At 34.9% G+C, this 26,621-nt stretch overlaps 1 protein-coding gene across 4 annotated transcripts in view; it reads right to left on the reverse strand.

The window, feature by feature from the left end:
* Csmd3 (CUB and Sushi multiple domains 3) overlaps positions 1-26,621 on the reverse strand; it is a 928,259-nt gene that overhangs the window by 858,818 nt on the left and 42,820 nt on the right. The window lies entirely within an intron of this gene.

Genomic DNA, 26,621 nt, shown 5'->3' on the forward strand with positions numbered 1-26,621 from the left:
ACTTTCTTGGTTGCTTGTGTGTCTGCCACTCTACCATCTGAGAAACACTTCCAACCTGGCTTTTGGCAGATTAATCAGAGATCAAATATTGGGTACTTCTCTGTCCAAATTGGCTGTGCTCCATATTACCACTAATCTTGGCCTTCTGAATAGAGAGGATTACAATTATGAGTTACTGTTCAAATGTTCAAGTTGAACATATATATATATATATATATATATATATATATATATTTTTTTTTTTTTCTGTCATGTCTTGAACTCTGGGTTTGGGCACTGTCCCTCAGATCTTGAGCTCGAAGCTAGCGCTCTACTGCTTGAGCCACAGCGCCACTTCTGGTTTTCTGGTGGTTTATTGGAGATAAGAGTCTCATGGACTTTCCTGCCAGGGCTGGCTTTGAACTGCTATCCTCAGTTCTCAGCTTCCTGAGTAGCTAGGATTACAAGTGTGAGCCACTGGCGCCCAGCTGAACATATTTTATTCATATCTTAGCTATGGTCAATAATGCTGCAATAAGCATGGTTGTTCTGGTTGCTTCATTATGGCCTTGTTTATGGTCATTTGGGTGAATGCCAAGAGGTAGGGTTGTTGGTTCATAGGAGAGCTCTGTTTAGTCTTTTGAGAAACCTCCACACTGCTTTCCAGAATCGTTGAACAAGTTTACACCCCCACCAAAAGTGTTGTAGCTTTCCATTTTGAACAGGTAGTCTCCAGCACTGTTTTTATTAGATTTCTAGATTTTAGCCGTTCTAACTGGGGTGAGGTGGAATCTCAATATTGTTTCGATTTGCATTTCTTTTATGGCCAGAGATGTTGAGCATTTCTTCATGTGTCTATTGACAATTATTTCCTCTTCCAATAGGTCTCTCTTTAAGTCTTTAACCCACTTATTAATAGGGTAGTTATTTCTTTGAGGATTTGTTTTTGGGGAATTTAATTTTTTTTATTTCTAAGTATATTTTAGATATGAGGCCCTTGTCTGTTGTATGACTAATGAAGATCTTTTCCCAGTAGTGAAGTAAGCCAGACCCAAAGAAACATAAATCCCATGCTTTCCCTCATTTGTTTTATAATTAGTATATGTCTAGGATAGTCCTAGCAGATGAGCAGAATAGCTCAATAGCTATGTACATATGAACATATAAGATGATTCTACATGAAATGAACTCCAAGATATGAAAACAGGAAGATTTCTTTGTTGTTGTTTTTAATGTGCTATGGGATTTCTTTTTTCCTTTGTGTTTTTTTTTCCTATGATTTGTCCCGTTGTCACTGTATTTGATTTTGAACCCTGGGTATTGTATATATGTTTATCTGAATTAAGGAAGAGAGGGTGAACAACACAATGGTGGAACAAAGGATGAAGGATTTAAGTAAATATGTTGGGAAAAAATGATACTACTTTGTGGGGAGAGAAAGTGTTAGAAAAATGAGGGAGGGGTAATAATTTTGAAAAAATACACTCACTACCTTACGTATGTAACTGTAACCACTCTGTACATCACCTTGGCAATAAAATTAAATTTAAAAAGAATACATTGTTAGATTAGCAGGGGTTGCTTTAGCCTACAATTCTACCAACTGGGGAAAATAAGATTTGAGGATGTTGGTTCAAATCTATTCATCTCCAATTAATCATCAAACAGCCAGTCCTGGAAGCCTGGCTCAAGTGGTGATTGTCAGCCATTAGCACATAACCTGAGGGTATCATGAGCTGAATTCAAGCTCCAGTACTGAATATGTTTTATTATATTTTTGTCTATTTTTTATAAAAAAATTTAATACATAAGATAGTTTGAAATTTTGCATAGATTATAATACTCCAACCTGCAGGTTTTCTGGAGATAAAATTGGTGCTAGAAATACTGAGAAATAGAAAAGTTTGGATTTTAATTCTTCACCAATCACTGAGCTCTCAAAACTCTACCCCTACCTTCTGAGTGTCATAGCCTCACTCCTACCTTCTTTATATATCCCTTGAACTTTAGGATCCAGTTGATTTTTACTTTGTTATTTTAGGATTTACTCTATTTCATTAAGCTCTCACAAGTAAATAGACATGAAATGTTTTTGAGTTAGCATGCTATATGTCCTTTGTAATTTTATATTCTAGAAGTGAGCTTGAAATCCAATGTAGCAACTGAAAAGTATGTTCTTTGATACATATTCAGTAAGTATGAATAAATGGATTATAGGTAGGTCTTTCAAATAAGTAGGGACAGTAAGCATGTTTTCAGAGTATGGCACTTTTACACTGTTTTAAAATCCTACACCTATATAATTTGTTAATATTCTGAGCTCAGCTGTGGAGAAAATGAAGGTATTTGAAAGTATTTCTGCGAAAACTCAGCATGAATGGATGATTTCATCATTTAGTTCTCAATCAAATACAAATGCTTATTCAATTCTTTGTTCATACTTCACATGTCCTTTGTTGTTAAATAGTAAAAGATGTAAAGAGTAAAAGAATGATCACAATGGAAGAAAGGTTTAGTATGAAGATATGATTAATGCTTATGTATCCTTATTCATATCTGAAGATCAATGGTAGATCTCACAGTGGGTGGACAGTGAGTTGTAATGCAGACATATAAATTTACATCTATTTAGAAGTTTGGCCACACTTTGCCACACGTGAATAAAGAATGTGTTTGTTGTTGTTGTTGTTGTTTGTTTTTTTTGTTTTTTGTCGGTTGTGGAGCTTGAACTCTGGGCCTGGGCGCTGTCCCTCAGCTCTTCAGCTCAAGGCTAGCGTTCTACCACTTGAGCTACTGCGCCACTTTCTGGTGGTTCATTGGAGATAGGAGTTTCACGGACTTTCCTTCCCTGGACTGGCTTTCAACCGCGATCCTCAGATCTCAGCTTCCTGAGTAGCTAGGTGTGAGCCCGGCTGTGTGGCTTATTTTTTATATAAAAGTTTATCAATTTTTTTTATGTCTGAACCTCAGCTGCAAAAACAATCTCAAGACAATAGTGCAAAAATATCTCATTGTAAGCAGAACACAAATAAATAAGGGAATGCATATCCTTCATGTATTTATCAAATAACTTCCAATTCAGCCAACAAAATTACTGGTAATGAAATGTTTTATTATTAACAAAAAAGAAGAGTATATTCTGGGCCCATGTTGCTGTCAAGCAATCAACTATACCTTAAACCTCTGTCGTCTGTTAGTTGTTGCCATGTACATACATGAAATATGTAAAATTCATTTAGTGTTTAAACTATAATCTGGGATGTTTCCTGCCGATTGTTCCTGTCAATGTTTCCTTCTCCATTGAAAGGAGCAAGCAGAGTTTAAAGCCATTGAGGCAGAAGTAGATGAGAAAATAAAGACAATCTCACACTAAACACGTGAGTCATGTCCAAGAAAATAAGCAAGCATGGTTACCAAAAAAGATCAAAAAGCATATCTTTCTTAACAGTAAAGAGAAAAAAATGAAAGAAATAAAAGCACAAAAATAGTATTCCCCAGAACAATTTACTAGTTTTGGGTATTCTCTTAGGCAGTTATTTTTTCATAAATATTAATAGAACTGAGTATACTACATGTACAGAATATTCAGTAGTATTAACGAGAGTTGATAAAAAAAAATCCACCAACAGGAAATAGGAACTGCTGAAATAAGAATATAACATAACAGAGTGGCTTGCATAATTGTAAGAAACCCAGAATGTAGTAAGAGCAAGTCAAATTAATATGGAGCTTGGATGTTTTAAATTTCCTAGAGAAAGCAAAAAAATGGAAATACTCAGCAGAGTCAAATATAATTAGTTTTGTTATAAATAATATTTTCATCCAAAATTCACATATAGAAAAAATATAGTTGTATGTCAATTGTTTTAGAGAAAGTATTTAATATACTTCCTAGTAGGGAATAAATACTGCCCGTTTATGTTGTTTTTTAATTTTCTTGTCTAAAATAAATTAATATATAGGAAAATATAATTTAAAGTATTTTTCTTAGTTTCTTATGTAAATGTGACTGGACACTGTATTTGAATATAAACTATATAACAAACTAAATCATCAAAGTATAATTCTGAGAAAGGTAAATGAATCAGAAGTGAGACTCCTGGAGAGATAAGGCATTGTGAGTAGTTTTGTTAGCATTTATTCTGAGCTCTCTATGACTTGAGGTTTATTTGATTGGGATTTTTAATATCTACATAGATGATAGATGGATGATAAATCAATAGACAGATTGAGAAACAGACAGATGGCAATGCTATCCACTCAGGTTTGTGTGGTAGACACATTGCCTAAAGAATAAAAACTAACCTTTTATAAAGAGAGAGAGAAAAAGAGAGAGTGAGAGAGAGAGGAAGACAGGGAGAGAGACAGAGAGAGAGAAGTCTACAGGATAGAGACTACAATATTGTGATAACAGCAATATATTCCAATATATACAGCGAGCACCTCCTTAAAAGACAAGCTTTTATACTTTAATGGAACTGTAAGAAGTCCCAATTCTCTCAAATTACAGCAGTACTAGAAGAAATTGAAGATAAGGGAAGGGGCAAGGACCATAATAGACTTATAGTTCAAGACAAGTAGTTTGAATTCAGCTTTCTGAGAAAAAAAAATGTGTCTTGTTCCTATGTTTTAAATAAGATACCAAGGACACTTCGTATTTATTTTAAAAAATCATCACTTTGGGAAGCAATGGACCAGGGAGAAAGTGTTTTGTTTGTTGTTTGATGCTTTGAACTCAGGCCTTTGCATTACTTAAGAAGCACTCAACAACTTGATCCATACCCTCAACTAGCTATTTGCTTTTTAGTAATAGTTAAGAGTATATATTTTTTCAAGGTCAGTCTAGGCCGGCATACTTCCTCCCTGTCTCTCAAGTCATTTGTGCCACTGCTTGTGTTTCCAGGTGAGAAGCAGGAGGGGTCTGTTTCAGATCTCACTAGCTGTTGGCAAAGGCTGACCTTGAATTATAATCCTACCTATCTCTACCTGCAATGAATTGGTATTGCAGGCCATCATACCAGTCACAGGGGTCTTTTAGCAGAATTACTTGCCTTTAAGTCCTAAGGGACCAAGTACTTTATAATTAAACCTGAAGTCATTTTAGCAAATTAACCATGTTTTTATTTTATTTTGTAAGAAAGAGAGTAAAGGAAATTATCATCCTGCATACTCATTTTAATAAGATTTTCTTAATGATACTGGGGTTTGAACTCAGAGTCTCACATTGGCTAGACAGATGCCCTCTCATTAGAGAGAGAGAGAGAGAGAGAGAGAGAGAGAGAGAGAGAGAGAGAGAGAGAGAGAGAGAGAGAGAGAGAGAGACTTTTTTCCCTAGAACCAGCCTAATACTATGATCTCCTTACCAACAACCATCTGCATAGAAATTTATAGGTGCTTGCTTTATTGGTTGAGATGAGGTATCTTGCTAACTTTTTGTCTGAGGTAGTCTCAAATCCTCATCCTCCTTATCTCTGCATTCATGGTACTGAAATTACATGCACTAGCCTTTAACTCCTGGTGTTAATGAGCACTGTGTGAGAATGAACACAGGAACATGTACATTTTAAATGTTTTACAAATGATTAATTCACATTTAAGAGTCTTACAAAGCTATTACAGCAGTCTGGGAGGAACATAAATGACATAAACTTGGTTTAGGAAGCAGTAAGAAGCAGTGGAGTGAACTGGGGAGATTAACAACAGTGGAATGCCAACTGAGGACTAAGTGATAGGTTGACTGGGAAGCATGGAAAAGGTGTAGGGAATTCTAAAGCTTATCCATCGGACCAGGAAAAGGGGAAGTGGTTGGAATGGCTCCTCACCAGTGCTCAGAAGCTGAGAACTGGACCTCATGAAGGTTGTCACAAAAGGAGTGAGATCAATGTCTAAGTTACAGTCACAGATTTTGAAAATATTTACCACTTTTCTCTACCCCCTAATATTCAGGGAGTCAGTTACTACTATGTGCGTGAACACAGTCTCATGTCAGTGATTGTAATAACAAAATATATTGATCCCTTGTTTCCTTCACTAACATGATAACCTTCCCTGTACTAAACTATATAAACAGGTTTGCTTATAGGAATTCAGGGACAATGTGCCAGTCAGAGCCTTGAGCCCTCTGGTCCTAGCCTGCTCTACTCTTTTTGCATCTGTTCTCCTTTCTTCAGCTCTGCTATCCCAGCAGGCTGTTTCAGTTGCAGACAGCAACAGTGAGGGATATCTGAATAACACCCATGTAAACCAGGTACTGCTAATGAAGACAGAATGATTGTGCTCATTGAGCAGTTTTGCCATGAGTGTCATATTTTCCAATGTAATTCATTAACATTTCAATTTAACTTATTCTAATATTATGAGTTTTATGTATCTTATTATCCAGCAAATTTATATTTTCTTGCAGTCATAGAACAGAAGTAAATAACTACCACTCAGTAGCTTTACCTATGTAGGGAAAAATGCCTATATCCAAGAAACACTGTGTATTATTTATGTAACAGAACACATCGCTTCGTTGTATCAGATTCTTTTTGCATGGAGACAGTTTTAAAGTCTGCATATTATAGAATATTTCCATTACAATTCTAAATAATTCCTTTTATGTGACCATGCAAATTTAGTCTAGGCCATTGGGTTCTTAAATTTTAAATATTTTTGTGGAAAACTGGATTGTGCCTCCATTTGCATACTCTTCTCAGCATTCTGTAGCATTCACCTGTTTTTTAAAAATACTTTTTTTTTTAATTGTATTTTATTTTATTTGAGAACATACTGTACAGAGGGGCTACAATTACATGGGCAGGATAATGCATACATTTCTTACCAAGCATTGCAGCCTCCTCCTTTGTTTACCCTTCACTTCCCTTCCCCGCCTCCCCCCTCCCCCCACCCAATTTTACCCCCCTCCCCCTACCCAATTATACCCCCCTCCCCCCCACACACAGACATTGTAAAGCTGGTTTTGACATGACATTTTGTACTTCTCATTGTTGCAACAGGTCCACCTGAATCCTTAAACGACTTGTTTGTCCCCATCTCCTCCACATGTTATACTGACATCAAATATAGTGAAAGCAGGGGTTACACTGTGGGGGAGGGACATACAAAGCAACAAAGAAATAATCTTATAAATGCGTTAGAAACACATGCATGAAAGAAAAGAAAACATTAAAATACATATTTAAGGGTTCATTTTCCTAACATCACATTATCTGACCTTTTCCGCTTGACTCATACCTATACTAGATATTGCAAATAAGGGAAACCATGGGACCTATGCTTCTTTGGGCCTGGCTTATTTCACTTAATATAATTAAAAATACTTTTAATAAGTGATAACCTCCAGTTTCTTCCCTCACTGATCAATAAGAAAATGAAATATTTTCCATGTGTCTTTTTTGACATTTCCATTGCAGTTGCACTTTAAATTTTTAGAAAACAAAACAAAACCCTTTCATTCACATGTTTCTTTTATTTTAATTTCCCAAAGAACCATTTCCCTTCAAACTCAAGTTGTGTGCCTTTGCATCCTAAAACTTCTCAACCTAAGGAATGGATATTATGTTGCTGAAAAGATCCCATTTCAAACTATATTTTCCTGAATATACTATAGAAGACTAACATAGAAATTCTAGCCTGCTCCTCCTATTTAGGTTCGAATGAAGGAGAAATAATTAGAGGAAGTCTCACTTTAAATGTCTTCTACTGAGATGGAGCTAAATGTAGCCACTTGCTCCCACCACATCCTGATCAGAAATAATGGTTGCTAGTTTCCTAGAGACAGGCAGAGAAAAATCAAACACAATTTCCAATTTCAAAGCCAAAGTGCTCTCAACGATAATCTTCCTTAATAACACCAAAATGCTCTTAAACTATTTCTGCTTCTAAAACTCAAGCACATTGTTATCTGGAGCAATTACTTTTAATTTATAAATGTCAATAAGTTACCAAATCAAAGTTCCATCTTACTTAAGGAATATTTCATATTCTCATGTTGTTTTGGATATGTCATATTTAGGGACAAAATGCTGTGAAGAATACAATGTCCGTAGTCTTAAAGTAAATTAATGAGAGATGGTGACAGAGACAGGGAGAGAGAGAGAAACTCTGAAAGATGTTTCACATTTCTTCCCCCAGGCCTTTTCCAGGCAGCCAGCTCTTTCAGTTAGGAATGAATCCAAATTCCATCTCCATATATAAATGCCAGGCTCACACATTTCTTGACTTCAAAAATAGATGTTTCTCTTCAATAAAGTTGTCAAATTATTTTAGGAGATTTTCTCCTTATTTGGCCTAACTGATATGAGTTTATCATTACAGGGTACTTAAATGGTTTCCTAAATGTCAATGAAAAGAGAAGTACAATTGTATAATTAAGAACTAAGTGAGGGAAATCAGTTTATAGGAGATATTTGGGGATTACAGAAAGTTCTCTAAAATGAAATGGTGCCTCAAGAAGAGAAAAGAGGAAATTAAAGACAATAAAGAATAAAGAAGCAAAGACAGACTCAGAATTTTAAAATTTACGGATTATTCTGAAGAAAATTACTAAGGACTTTTCTGTGTTTCCAGCGGGGTCAGAAAATTCAGTGCTCTGAATCTTAAGATTTATTAGAATAATTCTGCCTACGTTGAAGAAGGAAAACACCTTTTAAAGCACAGTCTTGTTATTTACTCAAATAACATTCAATGGTCCTTATATTCTGACATGGTGGTTTATGGGATAAAGTGATAGATAAAGAAATAAAGTCTAGATTTCCTGTAGTTGGTCTAGGAAAGCAAGAATCACAATGGTTAAATAATTAAATGACTTTTTTATTAGGAGGAGATTATGAAAGAGGACATAGCCATTTTTTAAATTATTCGAAAACATTATGAAAAAATAGCACAAGTACACAACATACAGATAACCTACACTAATTTAAATTAGACAGTCCTATTTTATTTTGCCAATCCAGAAATGGAGAATTTATATAGTTTTATGACTAATAGTGTAATTAGATCTGTATATCTTAATTATATTAGTGTGTCTGAGAACCATATATTTTACCTAGGTATAGTTAGTTCCAACAAAATATACATATATACATATATATATATATGTACATATCTTTATTTTGGAAAATTTTCGTTTCCTTTTTTTGTCCTAGATAGGGACTTAAACTTATTAACTTATGCTTTCTTTTTTTTTCTTTTTGTACGTTTTTATTGTAAAAATACTGTACACAGTGATTACAGTTACATGAGCAAGGTGATGAGTACATTTCCTATCGAGCATTGTGACCTCCTCCTTTGTTTTCCCCTACCACCCCTTCCCTCCCACTTCCGTAATTCCTCATGTTACCTTAATACTTACTTATCCAATAGTCTACTTTGTGTATATATTTTGTTTGTTTGAATTTACATTTACTATTTATTTAACTCAAGAGTAAATTTGTTTTTGCTTTATAATTTTTTCTATTTTGTAATTTATCTGAGTTTTTATAAAATTATTTGAGGGCAGGGAGTTTAGTGTTTATTTTATATTCTATATTTTTTCTTTAATTAAGGACTAGTCAAAATTAAGGACTAGTAAAAATTTGGAAATTAAAAAAAATTTATATTTTTTGATCATTAGTACCACAAATTAAATGCAGAATTAAGATTATTAGAATCAAATAACCTTAATGGAAAAAGCCCTGAATTTTCTTCAGGAATCCCATAAAACCAGAGATTCCACTCAGCATACATTTGTTACATTATTCTAAACACACACACACACACACACACACACACACACACACACACACACACACACACACACTTGAGAAACATTCTAGAACTTCATAGTGGAAATAAATTGAGGCAACTACAGAAATAGGGTAAAAAAATACAAGTTCAAATGAGGAAGAGGGGTGGATTATTTTTAGAAGGGAAACTGTTAAGACAGGCAAAGACAATGAGAAAATGAAGAGAGGGTACAGTGAAAAAAATCTAAAGAGCGGCAGATTGACAAACACAAAACATTTGGAAACCTGTTACATGAAGATGATTCATTGGAGTTGGTTTAGACACTACAAGCAGTAAGTGTAAGGTCCGCTTCTGAATGGCGAGCAGACTCCATCCTCCTCGCAGCAAAGTCTCCACCCAGTACCTACATTACCTAGGCAACTGGCACACCTGGAAGAGGTCACATCTGCATCTGCTGAGGTCACATCTGAATTCAATGTGGCCACCACACCTTTCTCCACCACCTTTCTCCACTAGACAAGGCCTAGCTCAAGCCCAGATGCCCTCTTTCCCAGGTCTTTCCCAGCCGCATGAAGTGCCAACATGGCCTGGTGTCAGCCAGAACGATGAATAAACCTACCCCTTACCTGAATACCACATGCATGGTGTGGTTCTTACTCTGCTACCTCTTTTTAAAAACCTAACATAAATGGTGCCGTTTGAACCCGGGAAGGGCTTAATGTCAGGATAGGTGGGATTCCTCTCTGGTTTTTTTTTTCTTTTGTTTCTTTGTTTTTCTCTTTTTTGCTCTGAGGAATACCCACAGTTTTGATGGCTTTTTGCAAACTGATCTGTCTGTTGCAGACACAGTGCAGCAATACCACTGCTGGCCTCTGCATCCATCTACCTCCATGTTTCTACATTTTGGTGAGTGAACTACTCTGTAAGGGTTCTCTGTCATTCAATCCCTCTCCAGTCATGGTACTGCCAGGGAACCTACTAGACCTTTAACTGAAAGACCAGTCACCTTTGGAGCCAAGGACACTTGACTCTGGTTGCTTGGCCACTCCTCGCTAGAGGGCTAAGTCAGGACACCGCTTCCATCTGATAAGCCCTCCTTCACTCACTAATGTTTTCTCTCCTACGCCTTTAATGGGGTGCTGTGTGTCACTCAGGTGCGTGAAACTCCTCTGAAATGCCTCCTGCGCTCCCTGGAAAGCCAGAGCACCTAATTTTTTTATGCTGTTCTCAGACTTAGACAATTTTTATCTCTGCAATGGTAAATGGTCAGAAGTCTGTTTACTTTCAGGCTCTCTTTCTGACAATCATGTCCAGCTTTCCCTATCTCTCCCTTTCTCTTTTCTACAACATTTTGGCTTGTGCCCTAAAGAGTGCAATGCAGGCTGGGTCCCAAGGATCCCCTCTAGGTTCCCTCTCAAAGGCTAGCCAATGTAGGCTTGATCTATTTGTTCAGGCTTTCTTTGCATTTTTTCAGAAATTCGCCATCTTGAGTTTGCCATCTTGGCTTCATCTGACCCTTAACCTTCCACTAAGCTTAATACTTCATCCATCGATTCTAAGGTGCCTTGCTAACAAGTTGCTCTTCTCACAGACCCTGGTAACTGAGGCCCAACCATCTGATGTGCTTTGTTAGCAAAGATGTCTAAACATCATTGTCAAAAATTTCAGGTTTTCACTTTTGCCTTTTTTGTTTTGTGTTGTTTATTCTAGAACTGACTATGTGATTCTAAAATATTGGACATATCTGTGCTAAGATTCTTATCACATCTAGTGAGTTTGTTGGTCAATTCTTGATAAGGACCAGGTGAGCTCTACTTATTCTACGTGATCTCCCTGTTGTCTTAACTGGAAATAGTAAAGGGTTTTTGTGGCAAAGATTGCAGTTTAAAAGGCTGGAATGTAAGGTCCAGTCCTGGAAGGTGAGCAAAATCCACTCTCCTCACAGCAAAGTCTCCACCCAGTAAGGACTCACGCCTACCAAGGGACAGATGCTGCTCTCCCTTCTCTGGGAGGGGACCACCTTCTGGACCTGGAAGAAAAATTACTAAGACTCCATCTCCCAACTAACCTGCAAAGATCCAGGCTAGAAGCATGACTCAAGACTCTTATCTCTAATTAACCAGCAAACAGTGGAACTGGTATACTAACAGGGACAAGCCATTCCAGCAATGAGAACCTAGACTCAGCCAGTCTGGGGAACAAGGGACCATGGAGAGGAGTAAGAGGAGATGATGTCTCATAAGCCACTTTGTACATGCCCTTTCAAAATTAACCAGAGCCGGGAGGTCAGTAGAAGTAAGAAGCTTGCCCATCTAGTGTCCATATCTGTCTACCTATTAACTAGACAGGAATTTACATTCTTGCCTTTATTACCTGAATTTTCCTCTACCTAGTCACCAGATAGGGACATTTCTACCAACATTTTCAGCCCCAAGTCCTTCCTCTTGCCATTTATTTGCTCCCTGGTATCTTTTTTTCCCACCCCTCAATGCCTCATGAGACTTTCTCCAGACTTCATCCAAGAGACTTGACTCCTCCAGACTTCAACACCCAACAAGGGACAGCTGCTGCTCGCTGCCTTCTCTGGGAGGTGACCAAATTCCAGCCTTTTACCCATAATGTCAATGCCCCTTGTCCACAGGAATTAGCCAGAGAGAATCCGCACCCTATTTCATGAATATTAAAAAGCTGTAATGTAAGCTCCAGTCCTGGATAGCAAGCAGACTACTCTCTCCTCGCAGCAAAGTTTCCACCCAGTACCTTCATTACCTAGGCAACTGGCACACCTGGAAGAGGTCACATCTTCATCTGCTGAGATCACATCTGAATTCAATGTGGCCACACCTTTCTCCACCCATACCCTAGATAAGCCCTAGGCCAGGCCCATGCACCCTCTTTCCCAGGTCTCTCCCAGCCGCATGAAGTGCCAACATGGCCTGGTGCCAGACAGAATGATGAATAAACCTACCCCTTACCTGAATACCACGTGTGTGGTGTACTTCTTTTTTGGCAACCTCTTTTTAAAAACCTAACACTAAGCAAAATCAATAATCACCTGTGTACCTTTATGCTGTAGAAAGGATGCTTCAGGAATCAAAGGAGAAATGGAACAGTAAACAAAATAACTGAGTCTGCTAAAGTGGTCCACAGTACACCTGTGAGGGAGGCCTGAGCCAACAGTAGAAATTAAACTATTTCGAAGAGATTGATGTTGTCTCATTGGTTGATTGGATCTCATAGCATCAATAATTATGGAATCCCATTCTGGCTTCCACATCCTTCAGTAGATGCCTATTGCCCTTCACTAGCTAGGTTCCCATCACTTCCTAACAGGTCATTACTTTCACATTTACCCCTTTTCTCCAAATGTGGTCAAAGGTACTTTTCTAATATACTGCCACTGACACATTCCTATTCCTCATGATTCTTAGAGAATTACCTGGAAATTGAATGTTTATAAATTATATTTTATCTGTCAGTTCTTAGCTTTTATCCAAGCCTCCAACATACTTTGAAATATGTCATGATGTTTTATGCATCTTTAAACATCAACCATGCACTTTTCACCACCACCACAACCATCATCATCATCTACTATAATTGCTAACTTTCCTCTACTAGATTTTGTATTATTCTGGACATCAAACCTTTTAAACCATAGAACTAATTATCCCTAGAATTTCACTGTAAACCTAACATTTGGGGAATGTTTAAAATATATTTAAAGGGGGAAAACCCTCTGTTTCTTCTGAGAGAACAATCTATTCTTTTTAAAGGATTCAAATGGAAATCTATGAATACAGTATACCAATTGAAAAGAAGCCAAGAAGTCAAATATCTTGCTAGCTTTTTTTTTTATCAGAAAGAAGATACAGAGTAGAGGTTGAACAATAGATAAAGTAAAATCTAAAACAAGTTCTAAAGAAATTTAGAAGCTCATTGAAGGGATGTAAAGTTCAGTGAATAAGATCTTAAAAGAGATGATCACTCTGCTACAACTGCCTCATTTTTAAAAGCATGATGAGGCTACTAGAAAAACAAAAACAAAAAACTGGGCTGTTGGAGATTAGCTCAGTGGAAGAGCAAAGCACCTGCCTCCTGAGTTTGGTCCTCAGCTCTAAAAAAAAAGAAAACACACACACACACACACACACACACACACACACACACACACACACACACACACACACACAAAGCCTGGAAGGACTGAACTCAGTGCAGTTTTAGAGTCAGAGTCAAGACTTGAGTGACATGGGTAGAAATCGTGAAAAGCAGGACAACGAAGGATCTATTTTCCTCTCCACTCTATCTGCTGTCTAGTACTATTATTTACAAGACCAATAGAGTTAAATTACATGTGCATTATCCTAGCCCATGCACAAAAAATGAGGGTCTACATTTGCTTCAGTTTGATTTTATCATCAAAATAAATGTAGAGATTTAGAACTTAAATAATAATATAATAAACATGATATGCATAAACCAACTTAGACTTTAACACATACTCTAGTCTTCAAATCAATAAATAGTCTGGAAAAGAAAAGATATGGGTGTGTGTGTGTGTGTGTGTGTGTGTGTGTGTGTGTGTGTGAGTGCACACACACATGCACACGTGCGCCATCCTCATTTGAAAGAGAGAAATAAGGAAAATAAAATGTGATTTATTATGACCTTTAAGTGTTAAAGACAGATTTTATTTATGTCATGTTGTAATGATGTAATCTATAATAAAAATGAGCTCACCAAATCCTTAGGTGCTACCATGTTTCAACACTGGTCAAAAAAACACTATCAAGGAGAGGCACTCAATAAGCTTTGTGCTAAAGTCATTTAGTGGCATTTCATAACAACAGGGGCTTTGTTTGTGATAGAGATCTAACTCTGCATTCACTGCAAGTAAGGAGTTACAGTTAAGGATAGAATTTGTGGATTTTTCAAAATATTCTTGAAATCACTACGGCTGGAACTTCCAAGAGAGCTGTACCTAAGGAGATAAAGTGCTCCAGATACTATTTCAAAAGCAATAGTATTTAGAGTTTATGGCTGAGAATGGAAACAAATAGAGATTGGAAAACAGTAAAAGATGCAAATTCAGGAAATATCAATCTTGCTATCACACTGTGGTTTTAATTTGCATTTTAATAAAAATCTAATTGAGTGTATTTCTTATATAAGAAGTCATTTATTTTTCTTTGTAAGGATTTTCTATTTATGTCTGCTGGATTTTATTTGGAGACTTACATATTATTCTTTTAAGTGATTATATGCAACTTTAATATGAAATTCATATAGTCAGATAGTTAATCTCCAAAGATATCACGCTTGAATGTTCTGAAGCAGCCTCAGTTGCCACCAAAATACAAAGTTTTAAAAAACCGAGCTATATGGGGTTGTATCAGATATTGTACAGTGTTCTTCTCAACTCTGTTTTTATATTTTGTTAGGCAAACCACAAATACAGTTTTGGGGTATACCTGTAACTGGGCCTTAGTCCGTATCAGTCTTATTTTGCCCATTTGCAATCTGGAGGCCCAGGAGCAAAATTGGTACAGTTCTTATGACTTGCCTCTGTTTACTCAAAAATGTGAATAGAAACATACATCATGAAGTAAGCTGATTTCAATGACTTGATGCATGAAAACAACTTTGATCAGTACCTATGTATCAAAAGCTTGCAATAAATAACAACATTCACATGGTATTCCCGTTCTCTCTTTCTTTTGGGTTCTCACTTTCTCTGCCCCCTTTCTCTCGTCTCTGCTTAAAAAACTCATATTTTTGGAAAAAAGAATTAATGTCATAAGATAATGTTGTTTTAGCAAATCACACTTCCTGAACTATCTTCAATAGTGTTTTGAAAGTGTGATCCACAAGCTACTACATCAGAGTAAGCTGTCATCATTGTTAAACAAGATTACTGAATCCCATGTAAACCATTTAGATGAAGCCTAGGAACTGTATTCCAAACTATCACTTAATATTCTCAGAAGATCATTGTGTAAAAGAATAAGTTCCTTGACGGGCGTCGGTGGCTCAAACCTGTAATCCTAGCTCCTCAGGAGGCTGAGATCTGAGGATCACGGTTCAAAGCCAGCTCAGGCAGGAAAACCCATGAGATTCTTCTCTCCAATAAACCACCAGATTAACAGAAGTGGAGCTGTGTTTCAAGTGGCAGAGTGCTTGCCTTGAGCTGAAGAGCTCAGAGACAGTGCCTAGGCCCCGAGTTCAAGCCCCACGACCAACAACAAAAAACAAAAAAAAAAAAAAAAAAAAGAATAAGTTCAAAAATTTATTTAAATAACACGGCATGAAGGAAAATGACTGACAGGAATAGTCCAAGGAGAACACATATATTATGAAAGATTTCAGTTCATTTTCAGCTGAAAATTGGAAAAAAATATCATTTTGATTCAGAACAGCAAAAGATGTTTTGAGTGCCAAGTATTCCTTTACATAAAAGAACAATTCTATTGTCTCTTAAGAAAGATTCAGCACAAATGCAAAAATAAACTAGATATATAAGTAAATATTTGAATTAGATAGATAATTGAAAAATAGAAATGTCATCTTACATATATATGAAATTACATTTTGTCATCATAATAAGTGATCTCACATAAATGATACTGAAATGAGATAATGTCTGTAAAACCTTCTCATAAATTCCAAAATGTAATGGACTGATACCTGACTTTGATGAATACAATAGTACCTCTATATGACTTGTCCACATTTCACAAATCTTTAACACTCAACAAATATATTAGTGGCCTACCTATTTCAAGGACATTAGGCATTGAAGCAACGAAGACAAAAATCCAACTCCTGAACTTTTCTGTGAGTGAAATGATTCCAACTAGGAGAAGAGAGATGGGGATTTCAAATCTTCTTGGGAATAGTGAGTGAGAAGAAAGCTCCCCTCAGTGTGAATGCATCTGAAGAGATAACAGAACTGAATTGCATCATGGAAAGAACCTGAAGCATCTGATATTGTGCGACATTCATAAATCTTGCAGTGCTCATGGACTAGATGACCTTTAATATTTAAAGGTTATCAAAGTCAAAGATGAGCCTAGATTAGCCGGTAGGAGCACTCATTCAACCAATATTGATTATCTTCATAAGTCTTGTATACACTGTATCACAGATTTAAAACCAAGTATTAAATAGGTGACATTCCATAAACAGATGTAACACTTGTGGGAAGAATTGCGATGAAGACAATGATAAATCTACTTCCTATCATCAAAAATAATGTTCACATGACAGAGAAGGATTTTCTGTGATAATACAGAGGATAAAAAAGAATAAAGAATATTGTTGAATTTGAGGAGGGTAATGAAGGAGAGAGACCACATTTCAAATTTTTATGAAAGAATGAATGAATTGTGGAATCTTTCCCTGAGATAGTAATTTTGAATGTAAGATAATTCGTTTGGTTTTAATAATCACAAACAAGACCATACTAAAGCTACAAGCACAACTATGTTTATTGCAGCATTATTTACCATAGCTAAGATATGGAACCAGCCCAGATCCCCCTCACTAGTTGAATGGATAAATAAAATGTGGTATATATATACACAATGGAATTCTATGCCTCCATCAGAAAGAATGACATTGCCCCATTTGTTAGGAAATGGAAAAACTTGGAAAAGTTTATATTAAGTGAAGCAAGCCAGGCCCAAAGAAACATAGGTCCCATGGTTTCCCTTATTTGCAATAACTAATATATGTCTGAGACAAGCAGAAATGGTCAGATAAGTGGATGTTAGGCAAAATGAACTCCAAGATAAGGACTCAAGTGGTTTTTCTTTCTTGCTATTGTTTCTAATATATTTATACGGTGATTTTTGTTGCTTTGTATGTCTCTCCCCCACAGTATAACCCCTGTTTTCACTGTATTTGATGTTGGTATAATTTGTGGAGAAAGGAAAAAACAAATTGTTTAAATAGGGACACAGGTGGACCCATTGCAACAATGAAATCTACAAGATGCTATGTCGAAAAACAAACTTTACAACTTGGTTTTAAATTTCTTAACTATCTGATTTAGCATATTTCCCACTTCATTAGTTGCTTGAGACAGTTTCTGAACCACTAGACAGTGATTGAATAAAAAATTGACATCTTTATATTTTCAATTTATTATTTTTTCATTCATAGCACTTAAATATGTGACAGAGAAGGACTCCATACATATTTGTCATATTGAATTGAATATGTTCACTATGTTCACTCTGACCCTTAAAATAGACGACCAAGCTAACTAAATTTCCATCAAGGAAATTCAATCTAAAGAGAAACATTTACATGATTACAGTTGCTAAAGTTCTGAATTTACCAGCATGCATTCCTTTCAGAAAAGACATCTTCAGCAATCTGAATTGCTCTTTTCACAATTTTAGCTTCATTGACTTTCATCTTAGAGATATTTTTGGCATACAGATATTAGCTACTGAGACATATTTGGTAATCAAATAAGATACCTGTTTATCATCAGCTTCTAAAGCACTGTGGGCGTAATTACAGCATGAGGATGTGAGTGCTGGAAGGTTTTTGATTTACAGCTGTCTGGGAACATAATCCCTCCTATTGCTATTCTCCTTGTTTTTTTCTGTTTATTACTGGGCAATCTTTGTGAAAATAAAATAGATATAGAATGACAACTTATCACAACAAATTGTTAATAAAATAGTCTACTGAGATTAATATTAAATGTGTATTGCTTAGTCTCATTAGGACCTGCCCAATTGTAGCTTAGTTTTAGTTAACAGACTAAAATGGACGAGAGACACATATTAAGACAAAATGTTTTTCTTGAATTTAAAATTCATTAGTTTAATTATTAATGTTATTTCTTTTCTTTTCTTTTCTTTGGTCCATCATGGGGCTTGAACTCTGGGCCTGAGTGTTGTCCCTCAGCTCTTCAGCTCAAGGCTAGCGCTCTACCACTTGAGCTACAACGCCGTTTCCAGTTTTCTCGTGGTTTATTAGAGATAAGAGTTTCATGGACTTTCTTGCTCCGGCTGGCTTTTAACCGTGATGCTCAGACCTCAGCCTCCTAAGTAGCTAGGATTACAGGCACAAGCCACCAGTGCCCGGCTGTTATTTCTTTAAGTAAGCGTTCTCTCATAGTTCTTTCTAAGTTAGCCAATATGTAAGGCTAAAACCAAACAAGAAAAAAACATGTAGCAATGACAAAGACAAGAACAAGAACTTGGATCCTTAATTCAATTTTCCATTATATTTTATGAAGGTATTCTTTTATCTTAACCAGAATATACTCATATAATAATTGAACAGAGATGAATAAAGGAGCGTTTGGATGGGCCACATACTTGCCTATGCACATACACGCCTAATACAATATTTAATCATTAAAGCATTCTAAAAAGTAGAGACTGATATTATCTTTTCTTTGTCCTTGAGGAAACTAAATGATAAAAAGGTTAGCTAACTTACTCAAGGACACATATGTTTTCAAAGTCACATTTTCTGAATTTAAATTCTGACATGACCATATGCTCACTGATCCTGGGAGATTGTCTTAATCAGCTCAAGACTGAAGGTGACAAATGATCTAGGTTTGCAAGAGATGAAGGGACTTCCAATAAAATGGTCTAAACTTATGGACAATTTACAGTCTAAAATTCAAACATTCAGAAATAATCGACCATCCTTCATATTTGGAAATGAATATAATAAAACTTACCATCATTAAGAAATGCAATCACTACCTTACTTATGTAACCATAACCCCTGTGTACATCACCTTGACAATAAAATTAAAATTTTAAAAAACATATTGTTGAGTATTAAATGAAATTTTCAGTATTAAGGATAACAATTTACCTAAAGTGAGTTTAATAAATTAATTTTTTCAGCATTATTATTTTCTCTTGGATAATCTTTGTCTTAGACTTCTTACTGTATTTTATTATGTATATTGATATATGAATTATAAGACTTCAAAATGATAGTGTCATTTTATTGCTGAAAAGGTGTGATGAACTCTATAAGCTATTTAACAAAGTGTTTATTATTTAAGATTCTTTCCACATTAGAGCAAACTTCTTGAGACAGATTATGAGTATTGGGGAATTAAGTCTAAATCAGAGGAAACAGCAAGAACTGTGGACACATAATCTACTCTTGGCTATAGTTTTTACATTAATTTTAGAATCTTCAACAATGGTAAGCTTCACAATGTTTTAGATGGTTTTTAAATTTTAAACAGTACACAATAATATTAATTTAATTTAATCTGTAAAAAAAATCAGTTGTAGGTTGTCTCTACTATGAACAAGTCCCTACCAAATGGTGAAGTACTTCTATAGTATTTTACATTGGTCTTGCCTTCTCAGTCACTGGCCCCACATTCACACAACCAACACAATTGCCAAAAAATTGATATATGGTATTTCACAAACAAATATTATTATTATTATTGGATTTTTTTTTTTGGTCAGTCATGGGCTTGAACTCTGGGCCTGGGTGCTGTCTCTCAACTCTTCAGCTCAAGGTAAGTGCTCTACCACTTGAGCCACAGCATCACTTCTGGCTTTATCTGCTTATACGGTACAAGGAATTGAACCCAGCTCATGCATGCAAGGCAAGCATTCTTCCAGTGAGCCACCTTACCAGCCCAGTCTCTCTGATTTTTTAATTTGGAAAAATGTTATTAGAATTAGGTTCAAGCATATTTTTTCTGGGGAATATTTTCTAAAATTTACAGTAACAATGTTTCTAATGTTTCCTCTAGGTTTAAGGGGAGAGATATCACATTTTAAAATTAATAAATTGATTTCGTTGTTAAAATTCTTTCATCTTTAGACAGTAAACCCTTTAGAATTTCTACTTGTGGAAAATAATATAACTATTTAAAGAAAAAATTAAAGAGAAAATAATAGTCTTATAAGGATCAATAAAACCTACAGGTAAACTAGGAATCTGCTTTGCCTTCTTATATATGTCCACCTATTCAATCAAAAATCCAACATTGTAAAATAGCCACCAAAGTATCTGAACAACAAATGATCAGATGAAAGAACTGATGACATATTCAAATGGTAAGAGTCTTTGACAATGACTTCTCTATGAATTGATAGGATGGATTCTAATGATAATTTTATTTCTCAGAATATGTTGGGAACACTCTCCAGATATGTCATCTAAACTCTAAGGCCTAGAAATCTTAAAAAGCAGCCTAATGAAAGAAGTAACACTGCTAAATATTATCTAAATATTTATGCATTAGAGAAACAGGAACTGAAAGATGCATGAAAAGTCACTGACAAATTCTGGCAAATTCTCAGACATCTCATTGAAATTATATAGACTGAATTTAGTAAAAATCACAGATTTGGAAAAAAAATATTTTCAATTGTTATGGAATAGGCAGGAGAACATGCATAGTTAAAAGAGGCAAAAGTCATCCTAGATAAAAGATCTTGCAATAGATACTACTTATACATATTTCAAAGATTTTGAGAATTCTTCAATTGGTTTGTAATGATGAAACATTGTAATAATTAGAAAAGGTAATCCAATACATGCAAATTTCCTCTTGACTTCCTATAATGGTAACATGAATCTGAAGTGATCTAAGGTTTCCAGAAATAATTATTATTGTTAGAAGACCAATATTACAATGGTGGAAAAGAATGGCTTTAAGAAATTATAGGAAATTATGACTGGTTTGGAGATAGTTTAATTAATACATAGGTCTTTTGATTAAACCTAAAGCTTTCTTAAAAGAAAATATGAATGACTATATGTTGATTTCCCTAGAAATATGAAGTAAATGTTAGAATAATCTCTGAGGATGAATAGAAGAAAAAGAAAAAAGTGAGAATATGTGCTACTTATGTTGAGAGAACTAGATGTGGGACATGAGAAAAAAGGAAGATTTTTATAGAAAGGATTCAGAATCACAAAAAAAAAAAACAACATGGCGGTAACTGGCAGAAGAAAATACAATGTGAAGTACTGGCACACAAACAAACAAAAACATGAAGCATGTACGAAAAGTGGGGAAATATCCTAGTAAATATATAACTTCTACCTTCTCACATTTCTCCAAAGACGTATAAAATGCTTATTATAAATGCTATCACATGAGGACAAAATATAAATATCAATTTATCTCTATTTCCTGAAATGAAAGGAACGTAAATGATTTACATTGTAATACAATTACTATTGCTGTGATTGCAATAGTAGTGCACAAATTTGTTTATTTGTGCCATTCCTGAGGCTTGAACTCAGAGTCGCTGCACTGTTTTTGAGCTTTTCCTCAATGCTACAGCTCTATCACCTGGATACAGCTCTCGTTTTGGATGTTAATCAGAGATAAGAGTCTAACTGTCTTCCCTACCTGGTCTGGCTTAAAACTGAGGTCCTCAGGTCTCAGCTTCCTGAGTAGCTAGGATCCCATCCAAGTTTTAAATGTACCTCAGGTGAGATTCCCATAAAAATTTTACCTCCATCACAAAAGGACCTTATTAACCATCACATAAGATGTTTAAGAAAATTATCCTCATTTTATACTTGAATACAAAGGCATAGGAAGACTAGGTAACCTATGAGAAATGTAAGGTACAAAGAAATATGGCCCAGATACTATATAAATAGTCTGAATGATGTACTGACTTCTAACAATGTGTGGCTCACTGATTCTGAATAATAACAGGAGGAAGACATAATATTTCTCCTGAATCTGACCATGACAAATATCTACTTAAAACTAAATGCTTTCTCTTAGCAACATTTTGTGTTATGAAGATCCTTTTGATTACTACTCAACATCAGCAGTCTGGATCATGGAAGAAAAGCCAGCTTGGATGTTGCTTACTTGACTCTTGCCAATAATAACAATTGATATTCTTGTTTTGTTTCTTCCTGGTGAGTAAAGGATCTTTGAGTGATAATCCTTGTCTACTCCAGTAGCCAAGTAATAGTTAATCAAATTAAATATGCTACCTTTCTTTCTCTTAGTAAAAACCTGGCTGAGAGATGCCTGGGGAAAAGGATTTATATGTGCTTTAAATGTATCTCAGAGTGCTCAGACTTTGTAATGTAGCAAGATCCCCATTGGGGATCATTATTAATTAACTCATAACTACATGAAATATTGTGGACTCTTAGGTGAACTAGGCTTGGTGCTGTGTATACAAATCTTGTCTGAGAATACATGTAATAAAGAGCTGAATGGAGCCTTACAGGGACTTTTACAAATGTCTGGCAAATAATATCAACATTGTAATAAGGCTTCATCCTAGAAATAACTACTTTGGGTAAATTTTTGTAGACACAAAAGACACCAATCCTAACATAGGGAGATTTGACTTATGGCTACCACTGTGGTACACAGAAAATGAACCTATATTCCATTTGCTGAACTAATTTAAATAATTTTGTATTTATAAAATTTGATGAGTAAACCTAAGTTTTCCAGGAAAATTTCTTTTTTTTAATGCTAAGATATTTAGTATCTTTGGGACCCTTGCCTGACAAATAATTTTCTGAATAAATAGAAATTAGATGAATACAAAGTTATTAAAGGAAACTGAGTATTTTTAAAGAAATTCCAAAGCAATTTCTCTAGTATAAATATTCTGATACACAAAATGTGGGTGATAACATCTGTGAAATCAAATTTCCTTGTGACAATTTGCACAAGTACATACAGTTTATTTGATGAGCTATTTCTAAGTTTTCAATCGAGTATATAAGCTATATAGCAGAATTTTCACCTCTTTCATTTTTGTATCCCTAGCACATAGAAAAGTAAAATCACATAAAATGTGTCAAGTATATAATTATTGAAAAGATTAATGAGTGAATCTTGAATTAAAGACAAAGTTTATTTTTCACAGAAATTGGAAAATATTTTTTCTCTAGCAAGGAAGGTATTATTAATTTGAAGTTTTGAAATCTTGCACAATGGTACTTGATGTCTTACTCTCTATATTATCACAGCTTGTGAACCTGAACAGTAACCATCATCCCTTTATTTTAAATTGTTTTTCTCTGATTGCTGGCAAAGGTGAGTAAATTTCAATGTTGTATAAACATTAATCACTTTTTAATTAATCATTTATTTTCATGATTTATCCATTTTCCCATTGGGTTATTTGTCTTTGTACCATGTCACCTTTATTTTATGACTTTTTAAGAGACAGTTTACCGTCTACAGACATGTTAAATGTTTACCCAGGGTTATCCTCTTTTCACCTCATTTTCCTTTCATGGATATTATCATTGAATCTCAAATTGCTTATGAAGAGACTTGTTATCACAGTGACACAGAAACTGGCAGTAGACAGCTGGTTCCAACAATGGGGTTAATCCCTTAACATGGCAACTCTGAGTGAGTTTCTTCACTCTGCCTCCATTTCTTCTCATCTGCACAATAGGGATAGCTCTAGAAGTTCAATGTGGAATATTGTCAGGATTAAGTGCATTTAATATTTTAATCAGCTTAGTAAAGTATCAGCACACGGTATAAACTCTATAAATATTTGACACATTTGCTGTATAAAGTCCTAGATTTAATAATTTGGGATACCCTTCCTACCCTATTGTAAATTATCATCCATTTTCTTGTAATAATGTCATTGTGTATGTGTATGCTGTTAATTAATAAAGCATCTGACATTTTCTTGGCGTTTGAGTGTGAGATGTATCTATTAAATGTTTAGTCAGTTGCCCAGAAGTAGTTTAGTGTATGTAGCACTTTTTACACTGACTTGAAATGCTTCAAAATGAACATTTGGTCTTTTTCTGTTTTATTTTGTGTTATTATGACACCAACAGTAGTCACTGTGCCTTTACAGAATACTATTTAGTTAGGCAAATCACTATTTTTATTTACATGTTTTCTATATATCATGATGATTTTTCAAAGTGATTATCAACAACTCCCAAATATATTACTGTTATTTTGGTTGAGATACCAGTAAATTTCTTATTAATACATTGTAGCTTGTATTTCTTTTTGTATTGTATTTTGCTTTACTCATTCTAGAATACTTCCCCTAGTTCTGTTAGTACAATTAGTGCTTTCAACACATTAACATGCATTCCATGAATATCAGTGAATTTGTGTCCATACCACCTTCAGATATATGTATAAAAATGGCATTTTCATTTTTCTAGGTCTGATCCCTTAAGCAAGATCAAACTTAAATACAAGTTTTATGATCCTAAAAGGAAAGCATAATCTAAATCTTACAGGTATTTCAAAGTTAATTTCAATTCAGTAAGGAAATTAAAAATGAAATGGGAATTGAGGCATTTATATATTAGATATATTATCAAAATGAAAAAAATCTATTTAGATCATTTCTAATACCTATTTCCCATAATTATAGGAAACTTAAATATATGGTTTGTCAATGACATTTTTATGGTGGTTTTCTTAATGTCACCAAATCAAGGAAAGAATAGATAAGTCATTATAAACTTACTTTGAGGTAGCATTTTCAACTGATATTTTTAAAATTAGTCTTTATTGTATAATTTATTTTTGTGATGATGGGATTAGAACTTAGTGCATCATGCTTGCTCAGCTGGTGCTTGAGCACTTGAGTTATGCTTTTACTATGGCCTTGTTTGTTTGGGGGATAAAATCTCAGACTTTATGGACCAGGCTGACCACAAACCTCAATCCTCCAGGTCTTTGTCTCTGATTATATAGGATTATAGAAGCTGGGCATGAGCAACTGGCACAAGCATTTCTTTATTCATTGAGAGGAAAATATATACAAAAATTGAAACAATCTTAACTTGTTCATAATTAAGAGGGCTTATTAACCAAAAAAAGTGTGGGTAGCTTGTTTACATTTTGTCAGCTATCACCATATTAATTAAATCAGATGACAAGAGTAACTCTACAGTTTCCTATTTAAAAAGTAGAAAAATCATATATGTATTTTGGCAGATTTAGTTGTATGATTCCAAAGTTCTGTTAGATCCTTCCAAGTCTGAAAGAAACCATAGTATCAATCATTTCATGCTTGCCTTTCTGTCTGATCCAAGCAATAAGAATAGAGATTACACTACGTGATTAGTTGAAACTCATTTATTGAGAACATTTTAAAAGTTTAAGCAGTATTGATGCACAAATGTTATGTGAAAATCAGCCTACTCCTGGCATTTGCTTCTCAAGATCTAATGTGCACTTCCAATGCCAGGAAAATCTGTACTTAGAGAATTCCAATTTTGTGATACTCTTCAATTTCTAGATTCAGTAGTTTTTTAAACTACATAGTTAATATAAATGACAGTATTATTGTTGTTATGATTATCATCATCATCATCATCATTGGTTGGTCACAGGACTGGGACTCTGGGCCTGGATGCCGTCCCTCAGCTCAAGACAAGCGCTCTACCACAGCTCCACTTCCTTTTTTTGATGGTTAATTGGAGATGAGTCTCACGACTTTCCTGCCCAGACTAGCTTTGAACTGTGATCCTCAGATCTCAGCCTCTTGCGTAGCTAGGATTACAGGTATGAGCCACTGGCACCCGGCAACAGCATTATTTTTTAAGAAATCAAATTAATTATTAGGAAAATATACACCCTTTAAAACATATAAAGTGTTAGACATACACTTTAGTCATATAAAATAGGTTAGAAAACAATAAGTGGTAACAAAATAAGATACTTTTTTTATACCCATGGAGAAAACTAATGAATAAAAAATCATCAGACATAGGTCAAAATATTTTACTTCATGGATTTTAAGGTAAAGTATTCAAGATATAAAAGAAACTTTTGTAAAAATATTCAGAATGAATAATATTTTATACAACATTTTGTTCTGCTTTTTCACTGAATAAGATGACAGATTTACTTGTGCTTATGGGATCATGAAATTAAGATGTTTATAATATTTCAGTGCTGC

The sequence above is a fragment of the Dipodomys merriami genome, unplaced genomic scaffold, assembly GCF_024711535.1.
Source record: "Dipodomys merriami isolate MVZ:Mamm:240054 unplaced genomic scaffold, mDipMer1.0.p SCAF_4, whole genome shotgun sequence".
NCBI classification, from domain to species: Eukaryota; Metazoa; Chordata; class Mammalia; order Rodentia; family Heteromyidae; genus Dipodomys; species Dipodomys merriami.